Genomic DNA, 20,042 nt, shown 5'->3' on the forward strand with positions numbered 1-20,042 from the left:
GTAGTCTCTCACTCCTGGACAGGGTTCAAAAGAGAGTTGCCAACCTGATAGATCCTGACCTGTTATCTAAAATTAAACCTCTGTCCCATCAACGAAATGTTGCATTCCTCAACCTGTTCTACAAGCATTCTAATGATGAGTGCTCCGACAGACTACAAGCACTTGTACCCCCTTGGTGTAAGTACCCCGTCAAACCTGACAAGCACCAAAATCCCACCCCTACACAGTAGAAATCCCTAGATGTAAGACGGCCTTCTACTCTAATAGTTTCTTCCCCAGAACTGCTAGACTTTGGAACTCACTTCCGGGTTTCTGTTTTGCCAACTGTACTGACATGCAGAAGTTCAAGTGTAATGTGAACAGACATCTTGCTGCTCAACTCCCTACATAGTATCCCTACAACTTATGTCCCTGATAGTAGCCCCTACATCAAAGTGGCACTGTGCCTTGGAGTGAAAAGTGAATTTAAAAAAAGAAGGCTATTACTTGAGTTTTTGTTGACTCAACATATTAAAGGAAGGCGCAAAGCCATTGGTCAAGAACAACCAACACCTGTCCCCACACCAATACAAAGTGAGCCACCACCTCAAAAAGAAAAGGAAAAGAATGAAACGAGGGAAGGGAGAGACTCCTCTGCCTCTTGCCTCTCGCAGACCAACCAAATTAAAATCCCTTGCCCCCGAGGAACTATGTTATGTAGCAACAGACATTCCCATCGGCAGAGGAAAAACTTAAAACCTCTGCTCGATTACAAACAGATAGGGGGGAAAGATGTAAATATCCACTCAAATTTCCCGGACGCCTCGCTCCTAATAATTTTTTCAGAACCCCAGAGGCCTGCAAGACCAACTTGTGGACAAGGTTGCAGGTCGCTGAAGGGGCGTTTCCGGAAATCGAACTGGTTAAGAAAAATGATCCTTCTCTTGACGAACTGTCAAAACAATGCAAGGGAAGGGTCCCAGTGTTGGTCCAGCTGTCACTCTACAGGGCCATGAAATTAATTTATCCTTTGGACGTTGGCGGCATTGCGAGAGAAGGTCAGGATATGAAAAATCTGACCACCTTGAGCATGGCACATAATGTCGGCGTCCTCTCCCGGGCTGACTTCGGAGCTGAGTGTGACACACCCTAAGGTAGCTAACATGGCTTTGAATTTGGCTAGTTTGAATGCGAGGGGCTTGAGATCATCAGGCCGGACGGCTCGCATCCGGCACGACCTCTTGTCCCTGGGAGTGGATGTGGCTGCGATTCAGGAGACACATTTCATTTCCTCTATGAACTGTCAGGTGCTGGCCCAAGATTTTGAGATTTTCTCAGCATATGGCAGCCCGTGGGGGAAGGGAGTTTCTGTGCTGGTTAAACGTACCCTGTCAGAGACAGTCGACGTTGTTTATAGGGATGCGGTGGGCAGGCTGTTTGTGGCCGATATTGCCGTAAAAGATTCTGTGTTTCGGGTGATCGCGGTTCATGCGCCCAGCACCACTCGTGAGAGGGTCTCATTCTTCAGTCAGCTTGACACGTTTATACATTGTCGGAAGTGGGTAGTGCTAATGGGGGATTGGAATGCCATCTTAGACCCCGAGATAGATAAGGTAGGAGGTGATGTTAGAGGATCGGAGAGGTGCGACTCCAGCCTGGCTGATCTGATGGCTAGATACAGTCTGGTTGACAGGTTTCGGGTCGAGCATCCGGGACGGGAGATGTGGACGTGGACTAATAGCATTTCCTCCTATCCAAACACTTACTAGGACAGTTAGGAGAGGCGAAGTAGATTTCTTATCTTGTCCCACGTTCACTTGGCTAGGCCAGATGGACCATAAACTAGTTATGGTCCGGCTGAAGCTAGGAAATAGGCCTCACTGGAAGTTAAACACCTCCCTTCTGGAGATACAAGACTTCCAAGAGAAGCTAATAGAACTAATTCAAAAAGCACTAGTGGGGGCGGTTACCGGGAGTAAGTGATGGGTAGGTCTAAAAGCCAAAATTAGAACCTTCTCCATCAAGTATGCCCAGCGCCTCACACTAGATAAGGCCAAGACAAAGAAGAAGCTAGAGCAGAAACTAGCCCGGGCTAAGGGGGAGAGTGATAGCGTAAGTCAGGAACTAGCTAAGCAGGACCTTCTGCGTGAGAATAGCGAGTGTTATGAAGTTCAAGTAGTCAGAGCTAGGCTCAGAAAGGTAGGCAATGAAGCAGTCAAGTCCAACACTGACGCGCGTCGTGAAATTTCTAGGCGTGGCTTGGACAAGTACATTGCAAAGGTAACACATCCGGATGGATGCACTCTGGAATCAACTCGGGAGATCTGCGAGGAGTTTCGAGAACATTTTAAAGAGCATTTTACGCAGCATGCTGATCTTCCGGTCCTTGAGTTTAGTGACTATTTGGCTGACTTTTCCTGCCTCGAGGCGACTAGAGCGGCTAGTTGCGAGAGCTGGTTGAGGGAACGGGAGGTTTTTACTGTGCTGAAGCAGGTCAGCTGTGACAGATCGCCTGGACTCGATGGTCTGCCATACAAACTGTATTTGAGGCTGTCACCCATGTTTCTGCCTCTTCTGATGGATGTGTTCAACCATTAGTTTGCTCAGGGATCCATCCCGGGGCAAGTCACCAAGGGAGTGATCACATTGCTGAGGAAAGGTGATGAGCATGGTGGGGAAGAGTTAGACGATTACAGGCCCATAACTCTACTAAACACAGAGTTGAAGACTTTGGCCAAGTTCCTGTCGAATCGGCTGCAGGTTGTTATCGGCGAGTTGGTTGAACCGGAACAGAACTATGCTGTGAAGGGGAGATCGATTCAGAACAACTTGCACCTGATATCCACGGTCCTAGAGGGAAGGATAGATGATGACACGGAAACCACACTGATCAACTTAGATCAGTCCAAAACTTTCGATAGGGTGGACCATCATTTCTTGGCATCTGTCTTAGAGGCCGCTGGTTTTAAACCTGACTTCTGCAAGTGGATCTCCGTGATGTATCGACAGCCCACAGCCGTTGTACAAGTCAATGGAAAGCGCTCAAAACCCTTTGTTATCTCTCGGTCGGTTCATCAGGGTTGTCCGCTGTCGCCCCTGCTCTATGTCCTGGCTTTGGAGCCCCTGCTCCACAAGCTGAGACGTGGGGAGGCAAATTCGACCCTGCGCGGAATTGCAATACCCGGTGGCTCAGCCACCAAGGCATCCGCATTCGCCAATGATGCCACGGTCTTTGTGTCAAGCTTCAGAGACATTGAGATCATGTCGGAGGTGCTAGCTCGGTACGAAAGAATTACAGGGACCAAGATAAACCACAGCAAGTCAGTAGGACTGCGGTTGGGCGCCTGGAGTGGCAACGCCAACCTCCTGGCACCCTTCAGCTGGACGGATGGCCCGGTTCGGATCCTCAGCGTGTGGTTCGGACCGGGTCTCCAGCTTGACAAAAATTGGTTGGAGGTACAGTCAAAGGTGGAGGCTGCAGTCAATTCGTGGCTTCCTAGAAAACCTTCCTTAAAGGGTAGAGCTGAGGCATGCCACCACTTACGTCTTTCCTTTCATCCTTTACCGACTGGCCGTACTTCCCCTGCCTGCACAACACCTAACAGCTCTTGTCGAACTCTTGTCCTCGCTTCTTTAGGACAGAGGAAGACACTGGGTGAGCAAACAGGTCTGTATTCAACGTCCATGTGAAGGAGGCTTGGGAATGCCGAACTTGAAGTGTCATCAAGACGCTGAGAGGCTGGCCTTCCTGAGCCACTATATGCAAGATGACCAATCATGGCACCCCGAGGTTACTGCCGTCTTCTTCGACCTCGTTCTCAACCCTTCTATCGAGAGCCATCGTAGGCAGCGGGGAGAATCTGCCTACATGAAAGAGTGCTGAGCCACGCTAAAACGAATACCAAGATCCAGCTACCTTGTGACTGCTACCCATAGGGAACTCCACAGGGATCTAGTGAAGGGGGCCACTGACGACCCACTATGTGTGCGTTTGGGTTGGCAGCAGAGTGAGATCCGCTCTGTGTGGAGCTGGGCGCCAGGTTCGAGTCATCTGAACAATTTGTTCTCTCTGACCTGGCGATTGGCCCGAAATGCACTTCCACTCAACAACATACAATGCAGTTCCGGGTTTTTGGAGTCGCTTGATTGTCTCCATTGTGGGACAACAGCTGTAGAAACGACTAGTCGTATGTCAGCAAGGTGATGGCTCGCATCGATTCTGAGTATCCTCGCCCAAATACTGTATCCAATATCATGGACAACGTGAGGCCGCAGTGGGACCAGGAAAGACAAATGGTCTATGTTACGATCCTGGCCGTGGCGAGAATGGTAATTTGGACGTCGCATCTGCAAGGTTGCCGGGGGAGTGTTGTCTTTTTCTTATCAGGATCTGATCGCTTTCTTTAAACACCAACTACGGGTGAAGATCAGATGTGATAGAAGAAGGCTGTATCACGTGGCATTTGACAGAAGATGAATACATGTAGCAAGTCTATGTGTATGAAGAGGAGCCAAATTTGAATACGTGTTTCCCGCCTAGGTGTGGAACACGCAGTTCTGTAAAGTAAAATTAAAGAAGTAGCCTCTAAGCTAGCTGAGTGTGTGTTCCATCCCTCCCCGATTAGGAAGCCTCCAAGATCCCCACTCCCTCCTACTTGCAATTTTTATTTTCACCTGTTCCTATAAATTTCACCCATCTTGGAGAGAAAGAAATACAAACTAACCCCCATTCCTTATCCACAAAATTTTATTTTCTCCATTCACCCCCATCTAAAGGGCATTCCTACTTAGAGACTGACTCGCAGAAGTGAGGTTCCTTTTACAAAACTAGTGGAACGGGCAGTCTATCAACTAGATGGGGTTGGGAGGGTTCTACTAATCACCTTTTGTTTTTTCTTCACCGCTCTTATGAATTATTGTACCATTTTATTGTTATCTTTTTTGTTTTTTACACGTCAATAAAAAATGTTTTAAAAATTGGGAGTTAAGTAGGACGTCCCCCAGTACGAAAGGGTGAATGCGGTATTATGGTGAAAGAAGATACTAGCTGGGAAAAACTTTTGATTTTGTTTAGTTCTGGAGTGACAAGGATGACCAACGACCCCCACAATTCCCCCTTTTGAGTTGGCCATGTGCCTAAGTTTTTTGTTCATTGTTGATTTTCACTGTATTTTTAACACGAATAAAGGATTTAATATCTCAAAGTGTAGTATATGTTCTTACTACATGCTGTACTTATGTTTGTGACTTTGTGATATAAAGTGGGGGATCACTTTTATGTATTAATTTAATGTAAAATGATCACCCACTTTACAACCAGTCAGTCCCAAAGCCATCCAAATTCTCCAGATCATTCAAGTTGTTTTTGAAGGATTCCAATTATTTTTTAAGCATTCAAGTCATTCTTAAGGTCATTCAATTTATCCTTATATTCATTAAAGTCATTTACTTTTTATTTATTTAAGTCATTTCAGCCCATTTTTCGTTCATTTTAGTTTATTTTTAAGCATTTCATGTCAATCTTACATTCACGCATTCATTCATTACACAAGAGCACGCGACTAATGGCTATCGGCCTTGTTTTCTTTTGAAATCTTGTTTGAACTTCAAGTAATTTTAAAATGGGCATGCATCAACATACATGGTGACACATTTTTCACAGCCACAAGAACTTTCCATCTCGACATCTAGAACTTTGAGTGACTTTCATTTCTCATTATTATTTTTTTCTTCTTCGTTAGTTGATTTTTATAAATATAAAGATAATATATATATACTACTTGGCGAGAATGCTGAGTGAACCAAGTGAAAATACAAACAATTGCACTTAAATGGACTGTTATAATCTTAAAAAGATCTCTCGGGTGGAGTGTCTGAAATAGTGGGCTAATGCCTGGCATCTGGTAGTATGCCTCATCCCCAGTAAAAACAAAATGATAAGAAAAGTTTTGTGCTTACGGAACCTTCAGTGTAGCGATAACTATTCAAACCCTCCGCATGATTTGAACCCAGGTACACAAATCACATTTAACTCAATTTTCTAGCTTTTTAACCAATGAGACAAATCCCAACTGTTACACAACGAGTAGAGAAATATTTTTTACATAGAAGTCACCAATTATCAAGACCTGAAGGACACTCGAGGATAAAGTGGTCGGTGAGAGAACAGCATAATGATCAGTAATGTTAAATTGCTAGAATTTGATTATTTAAGAGGACAGCTCAACAAAAAATTTGCCTACATTTGACTTGAAAACGACCATATTATCGTCAGCTAAAAATAATCCCTGCAATATAGAGTTCCACAGGAAGGTAGTTCTAGAAAAGAAACTTTGTTCATGGAATTTACATTTAAATTTGGGCACAGATAAGGAGTAGAGGAAATTGTGGATAATGGTTGTAGCTAGATAAGTATTTGTTGTGAATGTTTTACAGAATGGAGACATAGACTGAAGATCAGTTGAGCAATTGCCATGAAAATAACGATAGAGCAGAGACAGACTCATAACTTCTCTTCTGTGGGAAAGAGGTTTCAAGAGGAAAAAAGAATGAAACCCACTAGATTTCGAAGCCGATTGTTAACTCTGTAAAAGCAGAAAAGTGTGATTTAAGAAGCTCCTTCCTAGTTCCATTCTAGGATGTATTTGGCTCTTAAAGGATTATGTCGGTTGTGAGATTCTTGGTGGAGTGGTAGAATAATCCAACCATTCTTCCAGTGACCTTGACAACAGTGACCTTAGCAACAGATGACCTTGGCAACAGATTTAATGTAAGTCTTCTATTTTAGGTCAGCAGTGAAGAGTAGTCCCAGGAGTTTGTCAAATCAGGGTGCTTCCTCGAGACGAGAGTCGTTCATTTCAGCTGGAGCCAAGTGGGGGTCAGAGCATTCGTGGTTAAGAGATAGAATCTTGGTTTTGGATGCATTAAAATTAACCAACCCCATGTGCTCAAGCTCGGAGGGGGAGACATTGCTGGCCTTTGAAGTGTTGCTGTAGATGGTAGTGTCGTCTGTGTAAATGTTGACGCATGATCAGCCAATGCAGTTTGAGAGATCATCGATAAAGATCAGGAAGAGTCTTGAGGTCACTGTATTTGTGTCAAATCAGGCGGACAAACACGGTCAACTATCTTAAAAGTGTTTAACTAATAATATAAAAAAAGGCTTGGATGTATACCTTAGATTAGACGGCTTATATTATTTCTCATTAAAGAACCCGGCTGAAAAGGAGCTATAAACAATTATTTAATAATAAATATTTAATTATTATAATTAACATAAGTATACATTTCATCTTTGTGCAATCCTCAGCGTGGTAATACTGTTTGAATTGGTCGAACGATTCGATTTGAACCCTGAAACACAGATCACATTAATTCAATTTCAAGTACTCCAACTAATGAGGTTAATTGCAACCATTGCACGATATATATATATATATATATATATATAGAAGTGTAAGCCATTTTGACTTTTAGAACAGTTTCAGATGGTTCGCTGTTACACACAAGTTCTGGGAGGTGACTTGTTTGTAGTAGACAGTTCCACAGAACAAAATATTCTTACCGTGTCGAAACCCGGGAAAAGAACATGTGAAATTGCTCCAGAAAAGGTTTAATATTTATGAAGCAATTGTGGTTTCTGATTGGTTGGTAGCAGAACGTGAATTAATTTGATTCGTCAGTTCTTAGCAGCATCGTTTATAAATAGAATCGTCCGACTGTGTGGGATCATACCCCATTACAAGTCCATTGTGATGGGATGTCTCCTAGCGGCTTCGGCTGCAAGGAGACAGGGTAGTACCAGTCAAGGATTCGTCACTTGACACTCAGCCCAACAGGTGAGGGGCCGGGAACCGGCCCAGCACCTGTTGGACTGAGGTACACCGCCTGGGTAATACCTAGGAGGTCCACCCTCCCAGGCCATGCCACCGGGCTTTCCGGTGGGGCAAGTTTATTGCTTGCTGCCTGAGGCGCCCCCACCGGGGAATGCCGACGGGGTTATTCAGGCAATTTTTAAAATTGCAGGAGTGCCCCTTCTTTAGGGGAGCCTGCGGGGTTCTCACTTTCCGGCCTTGTGCCACATATTCCTGATGTGGGCAGCAAATAAATATCTACCCCATTAGAAGTCCATTATGATGGGATGTCTCCTAGCGGCTTCGGTTGCAGGGAGACAGGGTAGTACATGTCAAGGATTCGTCACTTGACATTCAGCCCAACAGGTGAGGGGCCGGGAACTGGCCCAGCACCTGTTGGACTGAGGTACACCGCCTGGGTAATACCTAGGAGGTCCACCCTCCCAGGCCATGCCACCGGGCTTTCCGGTGGAGCAAGTTTATTGCTTGCTGCCTGAGGCGCCGCGACCAGGGAATGCCGACGGGGTTACTCAGGCAATTTTTAAAATTGTAGGAGTGCCCCTCCTTTAGGGGAGCCTGCGGGGTTCCCACTTTCCAGGCCTTGTGCCAAATAATGCTGAGGTGGGCAGCATTTAAATAACTACCCCATTACCACTCCAGTGTGATGGGAAGTGTCTCCTAGCGGCTTCGGCTGCCGGGAGGCAGGGTAGTACATATCAAGGATTCGTCACTTGACACTCAGCCCAACAGGTGAGGGGCCGGGAACTGGCCCAGCACCTGTTGGACTGAGGTACACCGCCTGGGTAATACCTAGGAGGTCCACCCTCCCAGGCCTTGCCACCGGGCTTTCCGGTGGGGCAAGTTTATTGCTTGCTGCCTGAGGCGCCCCGACCGGGGAATGCCGACGGGGTTACTCAAGCAATTTTTAAAATTGCAGGAGTGCCCCTCCTTTAGGGGAGCCTGCGGGGTTCCCACTTTCCAGGCCTTGTGCCAAATAATGCTGAGGTGAGCAGCATTTAAATAATTACCCCATTACCACTCCAAAATATTGCAACATCCTCCCTATTTTTTATAATGGGGAAGTCCCTTGTGTTTGTTCTGCTCAAAAATAAATATATATTTTTATATTTACTTAGACATAACAAAAATTAGAAACCATTTGGATCTTAGAATTCCAGCATTTAAAAAGACGCCATTTTTAATTGTGTTCAAATGTCAAAAAGGAAAATTACAAAAAAATTTTTTTTTTTTCTAAGCAAAAGTATTAGTAGGTTAAAGTGTTAATACAAATAAAATGGATACAGTTTAACGTCTTGTCCAGGACTAATTTTTTTTTTTTTTTTTTTATATATAGAAATCTATATGCTCTGAGCATTACCCCTAAGGTTTTCCGCTGATATTCATGCAAAAAAGTAAGAACCTTCTCATAAGTGGAACTTCGCTGGTCTGTATTTGTAATATATAGAAATCTATATACATACAAGGCAGTGAAAGAAAAAAAAATTATTCAGTCGAATTCACCAACAAGTTTTGAGAAAAAACGTTGTAGCTTTATCCGTGTATATTTTTATCGGTGTAGAGCGTTTCTTGCACTCTCCCATTCCAAATTTTGATAGTATTTTGTCGATGTATCTCAATTGAGTCATCGTAACAAGTCCTTTGCTTTGAGTAAATTCTATCCCAAAAAAATAGGATATTTTGCCAAGATCGGTAATTTTGAATCTTTTACTTAATTTGTTCTTAACATCAGTTAACATTATGTCACAATTTGATGCGATTAAAATATCATCGACCCACAAAACCAAAATCAGTAGTTTATCGTCTTTGTGTTGGGTCTACAGCGCATTTTCTAAATTGTTGTTTAATAATATAACCATGGAATACTGTGTTCCAACACTGAGCACTCTGTTTTAGACCATATAATGACTTGTTAAGTCGCCACACGCTATTTTTATTTTTCATTATAAATCCCTCTGGAGGGGTAATATAAATTTCACAGTCTATTGGGGGCATTCAAATAAGCATTTTTTACGTCCATTTGATGGATGTTTAGGTCATATTGTGATGCGACTTGCAGTAAAATTCTGATTGTCGTTAGGTTTGTGGTCGGCGAAAATGTAGAAAAGTATTCTTTACCGTAAATCTGAGAGCACCCCTTAGCAACAAATCTTGCTTTGTACTGTTCTACGCCTGATGCTGTACTCTTTTTTGTAAAGACTCATCTGGTAGAAATAACATGTTTATCTCTTGGGAAAGGCACTACCGTATAGGTATCATTTTCGGTTAAGGCATCTATTTCTTTTTTCATGGCAATTTTCCATTCATCACAATGTTCTGAATTAATTGCTTCGTTGCAGGTCTTTGGCGCATTTTCCATTGAATAGCAATAGTTGATTTGATAATCTTTTATATTGTCGACCACAAAAAAATCGGGTCGCCTTCTATTTCTTTTGGGATATCTTTCGACTTTATCATCATCATCATCATCATCATCATCATCATGGACACTCTCGTCTCCGTCATTTTTATTGTTTTCGTTTGTTCTAATTATTTGAGGTATCATAATTTCATCCTCTTCATATGACGGGTTCTCGTCTGTAAAATTAAACGTGTCTGTGAATTTTACACACCGGATTCTTTTTATTTTATTTTTTTCGGGAAAAAATATTAAATTGGCTGGACTGTTTTTATCGTATCCAAGAAATATACCTCTGTCGGCTTTAATATTCAATTTACTCTTTTTCTCCATATATGTGAAGCAAGTTGAACCAAATATATGCATTCTGCTTAAATTTGTTTTTTTACCGCAGAAAGATTCATATGGAGTTTTAGATAGTGTTTTGGTAAAGCACCTGTTGCGTATATAGGCTGCCGCCATAAGTGCATACATCCAGAGGTTTTTAGGGAGTTTTGATTCAATGAGTAGGCATCTTGCCATTTCAAAAAGTGTCCGCCACGCACGTTCAACAGTCCCGTTTTGGTGTGGCGATCTAAGAGCTGATGTTTCATGCCTGATATGATGGTTAATTAGTAAAAGTTCAAAATCTTTATTGGTAAATTCCGTACTGTTGTCAGAGCGAATACACTTGATTTCACCGTAGGGGGCCATGTCGGCCAGATATTTCTTAGTTGCTAGCAGGGTATCAGATTTGTTCTTTAAAAAGTAAACCATTATTAAACCTGAATGGTCATCTACGAAATTCAACACATATCTATAATGTTCTCTGGCCATCGGTTCTACGGGACCGTTTAAGTCACAATGCACCATTGATAGGATTTTTTTGGCCTTTTTGTCTGGTATCTTGTTTTGATAGTTTGTCATTTTCCCTTGCGTACAGACATCGCAGTTGAAGGTTTTTGATATTTGTGTTTGCATTCCATCAACTACAGTCGGCAACTTTTTGATATCAGGAATATTGCAGTGTCCAAAAATTTTATGCCATTTTTGTAGATCATGGCAGGCGGTTTTTGATGAGACTACGCTATTTAAATAATATAGTCTTCCATTTTCTTTAATGTCGAATACAGTTCCGTTCGGGTATACCAGTTTTGATTTACTGGGACTAAAGTTTATATTTGCACCTTGTTTTGTGGCAGCTTGTACAGAAAATATATTTTGTTTAAATTTCGGGATTAGAAGAGCGTTTTCTAGAATATTGAAACACAGTTCACCTTTATCGTTCTTTAGCGAGATTTTCGCATTGCCTCTTTTCAAAACGATATCATTGACTCGACTCCCGTTAGCTAGTTCTACAAAATGATTTTGTGGCTTAAAGTTGGGATCAAAATTGATAAAATCAGATTCCTTTGTAATCACATGTGCCGTGGTCCCACAATCGACAAGAAAATTATTATTGCTTGTTGACGCATCAAATGTACACGAAAATAAAAATGTATGTTCGCTAACAGAGCTCTCTACATTTTTAATGTAGTCGCCATTTTGATGCGTCAACAAGCAATAATAATTTTCTTGTCAATATATATATATATATAAGTTTAATTTTTAATATACAAATATTATTTGGCTAAACATTTGAAAACATGCTTCCGTCAGAACTATAAAAAAGCTAGACCTCTTATGGACAAACGTATCTCGACGATCACAGAAAGTAAACCCGAAGTGCTCCAGTTATTTCACACTTTTCATCGAAATATGTCTGCAAATGTGTGGCTAAATAATATTTGTATAAATAAAAGTAAATGGTACCTAATAAACAGTACTATATATTTATTTATTATTCAGCACTTTTACATAAACACATTCACTAGATTCTTACCCTGTGAACGTAAATTTATCTAAATTACTCTCTCTCTCTCTCTCTCTCTCTCTCTCTCTCTCTCTCTCTCTCTCTCTTTCTCTCTCTCTCTCTATGCATGTATGTATGTGTGTGTGTGTGTGTGTGTGTGTGTGTGTGTGTGTATCTCTTCCACAGACGAACGATTTCGCTGAATAATATATGATCTCTCTGTATCAGTCTTCTCTCTCTATGTGTGTGTATGTGTGTGTGTGTGTATGTGTGCGTGTGTGTGTGTGTGTGTGTGTGTGTGTGTGTGTGTGTGTGTGTGTGTGTGTGAGCGTAATTTACGCACGAACGAACAGTTTCGCTGTATCATAGACGACCTGTCTCATAGACGCTGTATCAGTTTCTCAGGTGACCTATATCACAGAATCGGTATCAGTTTCGCTGTGACGCGATTTCGAGAATCAAGATGAAAAACGAACTCACAAAACGATTCCACTGGTAAGACAATTTAACGAGGTGAACGTAAACAAATATCTCAAATACTTTTTTAAAAAATGTCGCCTCAAGCAACCTATCGAGACTAGGTCAATACTATTGCAGACCGCATTAAAAAGAACAAGGTCCATGTTACTTATTGTCCTTTCGATGATAGACTGCATTGAATATTACGTCAAGTCTACTATGTCCAAATCTTATGAGTTCTTATTTACAATGCCTCCCCACGGGACAGAGTTAGACACCAGGGTTGTTTTTTTAACGTGGAGAAAAGGAACAAAAATAAAAATTGTCTCAGTCGTGAAGGATTTCTCCTCCACTGAGGAAGAACAAGAAACGGAATTAATACTGGCGGTATATCGACAAAAAAAAATTCAGAACGTATAGAAAGGCGCGCAAATATTTGTACAGTTATCGAAGCAGAAAGAAATATATTTCGACTCGCAGGGAGACCCAACATTACCCGGGATTGAATGACGATCAACAAATGTTTCACACTCCCATATTTTTATTGTCACCGAAATCGATGAAATCGACCAAATCAAATCAATTAATTACCTGCTCTATTTAGGACCTATCACATTGCACAGGGAGGAAGCTTCACATGCCTCTCCGCAGAGACTTAGTCCAAAATTCATTTTAGTCTATATTGCACTGTAGAGAACCTAATGTTGATTTTATCAAATCATTTTTATTTATATTATTTTTATTTTTATATACAATGGTTTGAATTAAAGTTTAAAATGCAAATGTCACGTATCATGGTTAAATTGTGCTCTAGACAGAAATATTCATTAAGAACGCGCCCCTGTCATATCAAAGAACATACTGTTGATTCTATATGCCTGGTAGTTTTGTTTGTGCGATAATAAAACTTCTCAAATACACTTATGGTGTTAGGCTGTATAAGGCGTCAACTTTAGTCAAAATCGCCTGTTCCTTCTCTCATTGGATTTTTTCGATTATCGATGCTTATCGAAAATATTTCCATAAAAAACTATCTAAGAACACTGCGAAGCACATAAAATATATTTGCCTGAAATTTCAAAAATATACCTGTCGAGCCGTTTAGGAGTCCATAGGGAATGAAATCACACGCGCACAAACAAAGTTCGTTTTATATAATAGTAGAGATAGACATATGTAGAGCTTAACCAAAAATATGGAGGCAGATCACGACAGACTTAGAGCAATGATTCTAATAGAGGAGTTAATAGAATTTGTCCTAGAAGACTTGAATACCTGCCATGGCGAGATAAAATGTATACTCTCACGGACGAATATTTATTTAACGCATAAGCGTAGTAAACGCAGTTGTGGCAACCTATGTTAGTACGAATGCGGCTCTCATCTAATGCATAGGCCTGGTTTTGGTTTGAATTCGAGATGGAATCGAATGGATAGTTCTATTTAAAGTGTACTAACTTTCAGGGTTTTAGCTGAAAGTTTTTTGCGTTTTTTTTTCAGTGGTATTCATCCTAGTCGAGTTGAACCAGCTTCCCTCGAAGAAGGAACTTTCATAGAAATATCAATTTCACAAGCGGTCCACAATCACATGCATATCTCGGTTAGGGGAGATAATGATGTTAGGTTTTTGCAGTTCTTGCAGGGAGGTGTTTACGTCCTCCTACATACAGCGCCTAGTATTTCCAAATGGTTACCCATCCGATACTGACAAGGCTCAACGTTGCTTAACGCCAGTGATCCAGTAAAAACCAGTGTGCCAACGTGATTATGCTGTATATTTAGCTGAAAGTTAATAGTACATCAACAGATAAAAAAGTGGGAAAGATAACCCCAATAAACCAGTATTGTAACAAAGCAGGTTACATCGTAGCATGTCAGGTGAGGCGTTACGTTGCGTCCAGGTCCACCAATTAGAACAAATCCCTAAAAAATGTGAACGTTTGCGTTTAGAAAATCGATGGTGTCACACACGTACCCAGAATCCAATTGATAACTATATACACTTTTACAATTGATTTTTCCACTGCGCCACGAACAATTCTAGTACAAATTTTTAGGAGCCTTAAACCTGTTTTTATTTCTAGTTATAAATATCACTATTTATTACGAATTATTATTACTATATATATATATATATATATATATATATATATATATATATATATAGTTTTTCATTATTTGCATATCTTATTTATTATTATAATTAATGGTTCCCATGTCGTATTAAATTCTATACAAGGTCTACTTAGTAATTGGTTACCCCCAGCATATGTGTGGCTTCTTTGAGATGTCTTACACGCCACCGTTCTTCGTACTAGAATTGGCCGCAAGGACTCGTGGCGCAGTTGTTAGAGCACTTGGAAAAAGTCAATTGTAAAAGTAAAAATGATAATCACCTGAAGGTTGAAGGTTCAATTCGCAGTGTGGGCGATCGAAAAATACAATTGCGAATTACTTAAGACCACTATCCAATCATGGCTGACGAAACAAGAACATGTTACCCTGTGAAATAAATAAAGGGGTTCATTCACAATTCCATCCAAATTCCTGAGTTCGACAAAAACATTCTTGAGTTCGACTATATACACCTGAAGAAGGTCGGAGGTTACATTGGCCGAAACGTTGTGAAAAAAATCACACTCAAGGTGAGAACAGTAGTCCGATGAATCCAAATAATACAAATAACACAGGCATATTCAGACTCTCATAGTGGTATGTGTGCCATTAGTACGCATGCGCGTCTTTTTTTCATTTCCGTCCTAACCGTTTGGCGAAAGGGTTTCAGTTGAGATTCGAAGTTATTTCTTGGCTCGTTACTCGGGCCAAGAAGTAAGATTACAAATCTGGACTCAATTCGTACATACTGGTTCAAACCAATTCATTTTATATTCTTGGATTCCTAATTGTTTCCAGGCCATTTTTTGCGTTGATGAAACTGTTGAATAAAAGTTAATTTAAATTCTAGAAGAGAAATTTGCCTGGAACGCGATGACCCTTTTCTCTTCCTAATCGCAAACAAAACCAGTCGGAGGAATACAGGCGCAGTGACTCTACAACAAAATGGCGATCTACGACACGGTTCTCAATCACGGTTGTATCTGCGGTATCGAACGGTTTCGTATCTCCTGTGGGTAATCTTACAGAGAAAACAGCGGATAAATATCTTACGATATACTAGACTCAGTCCATAATTATGATTGACAAAACTTTTTAGCCTGTTAAAAACAGGCAAAGTTATAACCCGTTTATATAGAATGAGGGGTCTGTGCCAAATTGATGGTTGAATATAGTTAAGTTTGTTCTCAATTTTGCATTATGTACTAATCCCTATTAATCCCTAAGTGTGCATCAAACGGATATCATAACACGTAGTTCGCTGCACCTTATCATAACAACGGTTCATACAACATTTCAGCCAGATCGGCTTTGTACTTTTTTTTAGAAAAAATGAAACGGGCAGACTAAGAGAGATTATACGTGACCGCCTCCACCCTCTCTAGGTCTCATCGAATGGTTATATTGTCTTCTGCTTGTTTCAGTTGTCAGGTAGAGAGAGATCCGGGAACCCCTGGCTAAAAGTCACGTGGTTTCATTGATTTTTACTTTTAGGTCATTTCTGACCTTTAAGGTGTCAATCAAAGCCGTTCATCAAATCACTCCTCAATATTATTATATTTATCCTATTAATATATTAGAATATATTAATAGGCCAAACATGCATACTCATTACGTGTACCTTTTTTGGTGGACATCCAGGTTACGTTAAAAGTTTCCAACATGAATACATACATGGTCTACCTTTCTTTTATTATGTAAACACAGTGTACCAGTTGCATGAAAAATGAAACCATCGCTTCCGGGTTTTCAAATTTGTCACTTAGAAAGGAAATTCTCGTCATATTTACAAACATTACTAATACACTGCAAAAAAATAATAAAGAACGCAAGAGAGTTGTATGCTCAGTCCGTCAAGTCAAAAGTAGCTAAGCAGCGGCTTGGTTCCCACCAGTTTTGGCAAATAGCAAACAGAATCCTGAACAGAAGCGTGTGCTTTATCCCAACTCTTATAAATGGACCTGAGGTAATCTCGTCAGCATCAGACAAAGCCAAACTCTTTGCCAAGAACTTTGCAACCAATTCTAACCTTTGCGGCCAAGGCTGCCAACCTCCAATATTTCCTCCTGTATCAGAAAATATGCTATGTGATATACAAATATCTGTACGTGATGTTGCTAAGCTAATCAAAAACATTGATTCCAGTAAAGCCACCGGCCCTGACGGTATTCCAATTATAGTACTCAACAGACTTCAATCAGAACTTGCGCCCATCCTTACAAAACTGTTTAAACGTTGTCTTAAGAAGAATTGCTTCCCGTCACCCTGGAAAATCTCATCAGTATGCCTCGTATTTAAGAATTCAGGTGATCGCTCATCCCCCTCACAATACAGGCCAATAAGTTCCCTGTGTGTCATGAGTAAGTTGCTAGAATCTGTGTTAAATAGAGAAGTAATCAACCATCTCAGCAAAAATAACCTTCTTAGTGACACACAATATGGTTTCCGTTCTGCTAGATCTACAGCAGATGTGCGTACAGTTATATCTCATAGGATTAGCGAATCTCTTAACTGAGGCTACCTTCCTAGAGCAATTGCTCTTGACATATCAAAGGCCTTTGATAGAGTATGGCATAAAGGTTTACTTCACAAGATCTCCAGCTACGGTATAGCTGGAAATGTCTTCTCAATTATTAAATCATTTCTCTCTGATAGGTTCATAAGAGTAGTGGTTGATGGGCAGAAATCAGAAGCTCAGAGTATTAATGCTGGAGTCCCTCAGGGGTCCATCCTGGGCCCAACTCTCTTCCTGATCTATATTAATGATCTTCCAAATCACATCCTTACATCATTCGTAGACATCTATGCTGATGACACTACTATCTATGGTAGCACATCTAAGACCGCAAACAACCAAGTTCTCTCTGATTCTCTCTCCTCTGATCTTGAGCAAGTGGTACAATGAGGAAAGAGGTGGCTTGTTACTTTTAATGCATCTAAAAGCAAGCTTTTGTCTTTACATCATCATTATCATTATCTTTATTTTCATGGCAGGTGCTCGGCTGAGCTTCAATCTATGGTCCCTCCTCGCCAAACTTTCACAAGAAACACTCGTCTAGCAGAAAACACTATCACTAGTTTCCCCCACTCTTTATCTGTGCCTAAACCTAAGCGTAAATTCCATGAACAAAGCTTCTTCCGAAGAATTGCACGCGTATAGAACTGTCTTCTGTTTGCCTGCTTTCCAACTGATTATAATATGGCTGTCTACAAGTTCAACGTAAACAAGTTCTTGATAAGCGGTTCCAATTAAGTTAACAAATTTACCGAATTTCCATTACTAACGATTAATATATTGTCCACTTGACTACTGTACACTCTTTAAGCCTTATCATCGAGTGGCCTCTGGGTCTTGATAAGTGAAGATGCCTATGTAAAAAAAAAAAAAAACAGTAGCAAAAAAAACAACAAAAAAACAACAACCGATTGATTCCTTATGCCTTATAGGAAGAGAGAAAGAGAGAAATAGAGAGGAAGGAAGGCCGTTACAGCGCTTGTCTCATTACAGCAAGATACAATGTACCTGATCGCCTCACCCCACCGGGATATCGGGGAACAACTACGTGCGTTGTAAGCAAAAAAAAAAAAAAAAAAAAAAAAAAAAAAAAGCGACCAAACTCCCTTCGCGGCCGGAAATCACGTGGTTCCATAGACTTTTCCGTTGAGGTCATCTCTGACCTTTAAGGTGTCACTCAAACCCTTCCACCATAAACACTTTTTCACTATCACTTCTGATGATTGACATTATATCATTTGACGAAAAATACACACATATATTTCCACTATAAATTACACATGCATATTTAAATATAGATAATTTAGTCTACATACTTACACAAATTCCGGTTCCTCTAAAAGTTTTGGTTCATAATTTTCCGAATTAAATTAACCGAGAAAAAATAGTCGCCGTCTTGTTTACATAATTACATTACAGATAATACTAACACTGCAGTCAGCTACTGCTTATGTTCAGTTGACTATACAAGGTGTCCATAAAGTCTCTTTGTTATTTAACCATTTTTAATTTTGTGCCTTCTCTTGATGAGTAACCATTTTGTAAGGAATCACTTCGCGACTGGCTTTTCATTTACAAAATATCTGAAACACAAAATCTTATTGTTAAGTAGCGGGGTGGGGCGTAAAATATACTTAGATGTATTTTAAGTCATGTAGATTTCGTATTTTTTTTACTACAGAGCCAATTCTCTATTGAATATATATATATATATATATATATATATATATATGTTTGTAATACATAATTATACACTGACATGTGTTTCGTCGTCTACGACTCATCAGAGTGGCTGAATCTAGCGAGATTCGAAATCGGAACCCTATGGAAAGAAGCCTAAATCCTTACCACTGTTCCATCTCGCGCGCCTGCTGGATATCGGGATTTTTTTATATAGATGTTATTTTTTGTTTTTGTTTGCAATACTTTCTGAATGCATTCAATTATTTTATACGTAAGTGCATTTTTACCTAAATGCGAGTTGGGAATAATTTTCCCTTTTACCAATTTGATACCCCCAAATGAGCAGCGGCATATATATTGTTTCTAAAATACAATTATCAACTGACACGTATTTCGTCATCTACGACTCATTAGAGTGACTAAATCTAGCGAGATTCGAAATCGGGACCCCATGAAAGAAGCCTAAATTTCTACCACCGTTCCATCTCACGCAACTGCTGGATATTATATATATACATACATACATACATACATACATACATACATACATACATATATATATATATATATATATATATATATATATATATATATATATATATATATATATATATATATATATGATTGTTGAGCTGGATTAAATCCGACGATATGAAATAAAATGGAGGTGGAAGGACCTGGATACTCAACGTTTCGCCCGATTTATGCGGGCTTCTTCAAGAGGGATGGTCATTGACGACAGAGTGGGAGGATTGGGGCTATATATAATGATGGAGGAGAGCAACGTGTTTCCTTATGTAAATTAGATATCATATATACATATATATACATTTTATGAGAAAAAAAAATTCGTAATTTCACTTAATTTTATTATTTTTATTTTACTTATTTACTGTATTTTATTTAATCATTATCTATTTTTAGACTCCATTTTATCACCTCCTATTCTTATTTTTAGACACCATCTTTTAAGTTACTACGCTATTTTATCCCAATTCAATTATTTCTAATTTAAAAAAAAAAAAATTCTTTCGTAATCTCGTGTCATTTTATTTATTTAATCTATCACCGCTATATTTCCAAACACATTTTTTTTAAATCTCTACGATATTTTAACTTTTAGACGTAATCCACTACACTAATTTACTCTAATTTATTTTTTTTCTCTCATAAAATGTATATATATGTATA

This window comes from Euprymna scolopes, chromosome 36, assembly GCF_053919585.1.
Source record: "Euprymna scolopes isolate OS-2025 chromosome 36, ASM5391958v1, whole genome shotgun sequence".
In the NCBI taxonomy this organism is placed as follows: Eukaryota; Metazoa; Mollusca; class Cephalopoda; order Sepiida; family Sepiolidae; genus Euprymna; species Euprymna scolopes.